General features: G+C 37.6%; 1 protein-coding gene and 1 long non-coding RNA gene across 3 annotated transcripts in view; one reads left to right on the top strand and one right to left on the bottom strand.

The window, feature by feature from the left end:
• Positions 1-1,801, bottom strand: part of LOC111865295 — a 29,687-nt gene extending 27,886 nt beyond the window's left edge. The window contains exons 1-4 of one of the 2 annotated variants that reach the window (XM_023853193.2): positions 1,696-1,801; positions 1,397-1,652; positions 1,023-1,306; positions 638-762 (exon numbers count right to left, since the gene is read on the bottom strand). The gene's annotated coding sequence lies outside the window, so the exon portion shown is untranslated. Of the gene's footprint in view, positions 1-637; positions 763-1,022; positions 1,653-1,695 lie in introns of both variants that reach the window. The other variant, XR_004513118.1, reaches the window with a different exon arrangement.
• A 198-nt stretch (positions 1,802-1,999) lies between these two features.
• Positions 2,000-6,923, top strand: LOC111865296. Its single transcript, XR_002842963.2, has 3 exons — positions 2,000-2,081; positions 3,414-3,736; positions 6,723-6,923. It is a non-coding gene; the product is annotated as an uncharacterized LOC111865296 (long non-coding RNA).
• The last annotated feature ends 582 nt before the right edge of the window (positions 6,924-7,505 follow it).

Raw genomic sequence — 7,505 nt, 5'->3', positions numbered from 1 at the left:
ATCTTCATGTTTCTGTTTGACCTTCAAATGTTTTACTTGATGAGGTATGCCCCTCAAGAAGCTATATCTGTGCTCCAAACATTCATGCAGACACTTGCAGTTAACTGAATCATTCTTTATAAAGTGTGCAAGCTCATGGAATTTCAGACCAGGAGGAAGTTACTGTTTGCTACTATTATCTTTTTTACTGTTATGAGAATTACATGCAGAGAAGTCACTAATGAAATCACATTTCAATCTGATGTCATCTAAGTGTGTTTTGTTAAGGCTAATGGTGGCAACAGTTATCTGAAACTGGACTGCCACTGTGTTTCTTTTCACAGTTAATACATTTTCTCCATCACTAACATACAGTGTTTGTTTGAAAAGGTTTCGCAGAGTACTGAATCTTTGGCATTACCAAATGATGACAATTTATAACGTCTGGTACAACTATGTTGAGACATTTGGCATTTTTCATAGTTTAGCTATTTGGAACAACCTGAACATGATTCATAAGAATTGCTAATTTTATATCCAAGTTTAATTAATAAATATCCTTAAAAATTCTCTCTCCTCTGTCCTCTGCACTTTAATGTGAAGTTGCAAGGAGTGTAAAGAATACATTTGGTGGAACAAGCTTGTCAGTAATACTTACATACTCTTTTCCAGCTGGCAACTTGAGTCTTTATAATACCTTCTTATTGGCATTCTTACTCTTCTGTTCCCTCTATACCGCAGTTTCATTTTTGTCTTTTGTACCATTCATGACATTTACAGGATCTGGACGAAAGAAAATTGATACAAATAGACATACATGAAAAATGGTATCTACTCACAAAAACATATTCTACATTCTCTACCACTGTCAAACTGTAATGGGGATTTGTTCTGTGTAACATAAAACAACAGCTTCGAAGAAACAAATCCCAACCATTTGCACAGCATAGAAGTAACGGTGAAGGGCGAAATGGCAATCATTGAGGTTATGTTTCAGTTACAACCCGTTTTATAACATGAATTGTTTAATATTGTACATTTACCTCAAATATTGGCAGTTTGCTTGTCTTCTGGTATATATTTTGGGTTCTTATTACTGCCAAAACTACTTAGTTTTCTAACATACACATTCGTTCTTGCAGCTTACCAATTTCTAGCTTGGAGAACCCTTTATCTTTTTCCCACTTTCCCACGACAAATCACTACATCGTAGCACCACACGCGAAATTTAATGGTCAAGTGTGGAATTAGCCGCAGTTTCACAATTTTACATTTTACATTTTACATTTATTTTTTACTTCATGGATCCAACCATCTCCCCGCAAGGCTGTATATAAAACATGTCACATATTACAAAATCATGATGGCTACACTTCATTCAGCTTGGTCCAATTCTAGATATATATTCAGGCCTCACACAGCTAGCTAAAGTTGTCAGGACAACACACAGGGGTCTTGCAAAAACCCGTCAAATTCACACCTTGCCATTCCACATACACCGGCAAGCCATATCATCCAATCAGTTATATTCAATGGGATAGTTAACTGTGGTTTTGTAACCTTCAGCATTTTATTTTGAAAAGAAATGGAGGAAGACAGGCGAATCATCAACCTCCGCTCTAATAACCTTTCTTCCGCCCATTTTGCTAAATCGACATATGAAAACCCCCNCTCTCTCTTGAAAGTAGGCGATTAATTCTTACAAGAACTTCATACTTATATATATATATATATATTTATTTACAATCCTTTAAAATTTTCTATTAAAATATTTTCGTTAGTTATTGTAACATTCTATTCCACTTCACAAGGGGTGTCGTCCACTTGTTTGGAACTATATGTTATCACCATTTGTTTTATTGCAGCAGCTTGTTCCTTTATGTTCGTTAACCCATTATTCTGCAATCCCTAATATGCCTCTTGCTTGTGCCTTCTTCCCTCTAGCAGCGTGTGGTGTTGTCTTCTATTAAGATTCGATTTTATATTATTAAAAGTGGACTACAGCGTGTGATTTTAGTGCATATTAATGCAGTGTACCAGTTTAAATACATTAGGACACCCGGATATGGTCATCTAGGACCGAAACAAGTTGGGTTAAAAGTGTAAGTGAAACAAAAAGGAACAATTTGTTTCATTATTGACGGACTGTGTTATACATAGGCGTTTTAATATGGCCTGCAACAGGATGCTTAAATACAGAATTACAAACTGGGCACTGCTGCTGATATTGTGGCTTGCTATGTTTTGTTTTGTTTTGGGACCATTACTAATTAATGTTTACATTATCGACCTGCCAAGTACTCTAGATGGTTTGGCTCATATCATTCTTTACGCGGATGATACCACCATTATTGTTTCCTCAAAAGACATCACCACATTGAATCATAAAATAAATAAAATAATGAATCATATCTATGAATGGTTTCAAGATGATCAATTAGTCCTTAATCTAAAGAAGACGCATGTAATTAAATTTACTACGCCTATGACCATGGACTATCCATTACATGTGGAATATAATGATCAAGTTCTTAATATTGATGAAAGTGTTAATTTCTTGGGTGTGTGCCGTGACAGTCATCTTTAAGTGGGAAAAATGTTCGGATAAATTTAATAAAAAGAATTAAGTACTGCAATTTTCCTGCTTAGAAAATTGCAGCCTACGGTGAGTGGACAAGTCTTACGTACGGTTTACTTTTCTCGTGTGCAGGCTCAACTTAATTACGGTATCATTTTTTGGGGCTTTTCTTCATCAGTGAAAAGTATATTTACTGTACAAAAAAGAGCATTAAGAGTTTTTTTAAGACCAGGGCCTAGGAGTTCATGTAGGGAAGGCTTTAAGACAACGGGCATACTTACTGTCCCCTGTTTATATATATATTCCATTGTCTTATTTGTACTAAAAAATCCAGGTGAATAATGGCCTACACAAATTAAGTACTATGTGGCATAATAAACTACATGTTTCCTTTGTGATATTATCTTCCATTCAAAAGAGTGTGCATTTTTCATCCATTATAATTTTTAATAACTTGCCCTACAATATACATTCTTTGAAAGACAATAATAATACTTTTAAACAAAGGCTAAAAGATTATCTTATTTTAAATGCATTTTATTCGGTAGATGAATACATGGAATACAGGCAAGCATAATACATTATTGTTGTCTTTCCAAGATTATGTATTATCTAGATTTGTTATGTGATTGCTTTTTATTTTATTATTGTATTTTCATTTTATAATTCTTGACTATTTTAATTGTTGAGACTAGATTGCATTTTGCAATGTCATTTTGCTGACGAATTCAAATCCGGTCCGGTTTCCGGACAATGGATCTGTGAAATTATGTATCTATGTATGTATGTGTGTATGTATGTATCTATGCATGTATGTTACTATGTTACGCCCGTAACAGTAGACTGGGTTTTCCAGCGTCACTACTATTGTTACGCCACATCACTGCCACGTAACTGCCACGTCTCTGCAACGTCTGCAGCAGTAGAAGGGGTTTTCGGGCGCAGCTACTGTTACGTAACACCCGCTATAAATACGTCTCTGCGAGAGCAGAGAGTCACAGTTTTCTGCGTACGTCCCTTTGCGAGCAGTTATCTTGTAGACACAGACCGTTCTACTGTTGAGACGCTGGGAAGAAAAAGGTTGCAAGAGCGCAGTGTGAAAAACTGATTTCATCTCTTTCCATCATGAAGATCAAGAGCTTCTTTAAAAGAATAGTTGGTTGTCGCAGCGCAAGCAAAGTAAGTAAATAGGTTTCCTTTCACACATTCAATCTACATAATCTGCAGAATCGCAATAAATGTATACGTTTAATAAGTACTGGGTCGTGAATCTCGTGAATGAGTCATTCCTAGTGGCGTAACTCATATACTTTTTTCTTTTGACTTAGGTATCATTTTAATTCTGTATTGGGGTTTTACTCAGGTCTGTCTGGTAGAGTTAGGACGGTGTATCTTTTCAGTCTGCGTGTAGTGTCTGTATGGTCTAGTACAGGCATGTCCAACTTCAAACAGGCTGTGATCGACTTTTTAGTGTCAAAACCGTCAAAAGTGGCAGTGATCTACCATCTCTTCCTATCGTCATACGTCGCTTTAAGCAAAAATATTGGTAAAAATAACACGACACAGGATGTTTGTTGTAAAAACAACATACATTGAAAGTACAGACTACCTTAATACGTATTTTCCCTTCAAAATCTGAATATAATCATATTATATTACGAGTGAATTTACACGCTTTTCATGTATACTTTGCTTATAGGGTTATGAGATGACCAAAAATCGTCCCGCCATCGACGCCTTCGACATGCCTGGCGTAGTAGGTATGCTGCTAGCACATTAGTGTGGTTTTCTAAATTACTTAAGCATTTGGTATTCCACATGGGGGCACGCGGTAACGTAGTTGGTTGAGGCGGTACACAATCAGCCGGAAAGTCACGGGTTCGAGCCCCAATAAAGTGGCTTTTTCCACTTTTATATTTCATAAAATACTGTGTTCATTTGTAGAACTTCATGGATCCTATGATTGTTTATGTACCGAGGTGCTGTCACAATGAATAGGAGAGTCTTGGTTTGAAAGCGCTGGAGGATTTCGATGTTGGAAAGGTAAATAGTGGGACGGAATTAATTATTTTATGGGGGTTTGTTTCATTCTTGTTTACTTGCATTTTTGGCTTTGCTAATTTCAATTCTTGTGTTTGGCTTATTCGTCCCTGCTGTTTAATCTTTATGTTATAAATGTGCTTAAATCAGTACACTCCAAGAAAAAAAAACATAAAAGCAAGATTGTCGCTCTCCAATGATGTTCGGACTCACATATAAGTGTAAGGGGCTGAGCAATTTCGAAGATATTTGTTACGGTCAAATTTGGATATTTTTCTGAAGTGTATAAGGGAAAGGCACTTATGATTGCGCAGACTCTTAAGAAGCGCAGTGGCATTTTCTTGTAGTTGGCAGCACTGCTGACTGGCGACGTTCTGTCGAGAGACGAAGGTCGTGGGTTAGTGTTCAACTGTGTAAAGAATTTTCCTGAACGTGGTTTAATAAAGATTTATCAGGTAGGAATTACAATTCATCAATCTTGATATAAATCTGAATATTAAGAAGGCAAGCTTTCTTGCAAATTGTAATAATATTTTCTTGGATATAATTATTCCTGTTTCAAGGTGAACACATAGCCTAAGATGTGAACTACTCACTGTTTGCTTGCGTGAAGGCGTCTGCCAGCTATTGGCCAAAAGGTGTAACTTACGTAGATGTCTGTAAGACTGCGCGCCCATTGCAGTATTGAAGCTGTTCTCTTCTGTCTTTACCATTCCATGCAAGCCACAGGCTTCAGCCTTTAGATGTTGGCTTTTTCGGGCCTCTGAAGGAAGCCTACGCCCATGAGGCTGACAGATGGTTAGTGAACCATCCTGGCACTGCAATTGCTCAAACCAACGTTGCCAGTATCTTCAGATCAGTCTATGAGAGAGTGGCAAACATGAAAATAGCAGTACGTCCATTTGAGACAACGAGAATTCATCCGGTTAACAGGAATGTCTTCTCAGATGAAGACTTTGCACCGTCAGAAGTGACATTCTGCCCTGGTGTGCAGAAGACACGTTTCAGTGAACAATGAAAATGGTAATGAAGTGTCCTTAACAGTTCAACCTGTGATAGTTGAGGAGCCACAAGTCTCACCTGCTATGATCTCACCATTATCGAAGGCAGTGCAGACGAAGAAGCGGAAGAGGACTGCTAAAAAGTCTGAGGTTTAACTTCCTCTCCATACAAGAACACTCTTCTAGCAATGAGGAGAGAGCGAAGCACTAACAAACAGGGCAGCAAAACTCTTCGTTACGACGGCCCTTCAGTAGCGTCAACTTGTTCTGCAGCTGCAGAAGAAGAGAAAATTAACTGTCCTGGTTGTGACGAAGCCTATGAAGAGTCCATTACTGAGGACTGGGTGCAATGCAGTGCGTGTAAACAATGTTGGCATGAAGACTGTTCAAGCTACGAAGGCTTCGGACCCTTCAAATGCGACGTATGCTAACGCGCATCTTAGTGGACATTGCCTGTAAGACTGCGTATTTGCCAATCGTCATTTAAAGACAAACTATTTAATTTTTGTAACGCTTTTGACATGTTTTGTGTTCTTGAGGGTTGGGAGTTTTATTTAATAAATGCAGTTTTTCATGGGTCACAAAAATAATGTGTTTATGGTCATAAATACATTAAGAGCGTAATCTTAAGTGCCTTTCCCCTATTATGTTTTCCTGATTTTAATAAAAAATTGGATGTGTTGACAAAATTCAGTAAAACTCCCAAATATATTTCATGAGAATCTGTTCAGCATTTTTCCATCTGCTTCATGCATGTAGTGACTAAGGGACATTCTGTAGGGTAGCAAACGCTCCTATAAAGTAAAATCACAACCAAATTGAAACTAATGTCGCTCATATGTCTGTGACTGTATTTCCTGCCAGCCAGATGTAGTAGTTAACGTTCCTGACTTGATTGCCCCGAATTAGGCAGTAACCGTTTCATTAACACCAGCTACAATGAATGTACCACCATGACTCTGTGCCTGACCCTCGTTTGTTATACCAAGTTGAACCACATGCAAGTAAGGTTGACTTTAAAGTGGAGAGTCTTTCCAAACAAGCATTCTACACCTTGCAAAACTCAAACTACCATTGAGGTAATAATGTAGTTCATAACATGAAGTGCTCTTTTATCTGTTTAGAGAAGGAAGCTTGAGGACCTGCAGCAGGAGCTAAAGTACCTTAAGCAGACCAGTGAATTGACTATCACCGTAATGGAATGCAGAGTATCTCAAATGCAAGAGAGAGTTGATACCATCCTTAGGGAACGGGCTCAACTGTGGACAGAAATTAGACAACTGCAGGAGCAGTGTGAGGTAAGGAAAGCTAACTTGTCTCAGAATACAGACATTTATTTATTACCATACTCTCCTTAAAGAAATTAAGTAATTTTATGAAATGGCCATACCATGCTGTCACCAGTCATGGTAGCTGAGCAGTCTAAGTCCTGTACTGTCTTCGTTTGCTCAGAAGCTTCGCATAAGAAATCAAGAAATTGTCCTGTTATAGTACACATTGTTTATAGACAATGGTTGTTTAAGAATTTTCCACCATCCCACGTAATCATGAGGTTGCTAAAAGATTTGTTACATATTCTGTCTGCATCATGGTTGCTCACGCTTGAATATTCTTCTGTTCTGTTCTTCTGTTTTATCTGAGAAAGGCCTCCCCACTCACTGACACATTTACATAAGGGCTCTCATTTCCCATAAACACACATTAACCCTAAATTTTGGGACTGCCATATTTGGTGGGACTATGGATAACATTTAAATTTCTACACAGATAATTTCTGAAAGCCAAAATCACATATTAAAATTTCAGCCGCAGCAGCTGACAACAAATATTATTTATACATTTTATTACAGAAAAGTTAATAGGGGGGTGCTTTTGAAGATTATTTTACAGTAAGGAGTATGTCTAAT

Source organism: Cryptotermes secundus, unplaced genomic scaffold (genome assembly GCF_002891405.2).
Source record: "Cryptotermes secundus unplaced genomic scaffold, Csec_1.0 scaffold3099, whole genome shotgun sequence".
Lineage (NCBI taxonomy): Eukaryota > Metazoa > Arthropoda > Insecta > Blattodea > Kalotermitidae > Cryptotermes > Cryptotermes secundus.
This window is presented reverse-complemented; position numbering and strand designations above follow the sequence as displayed.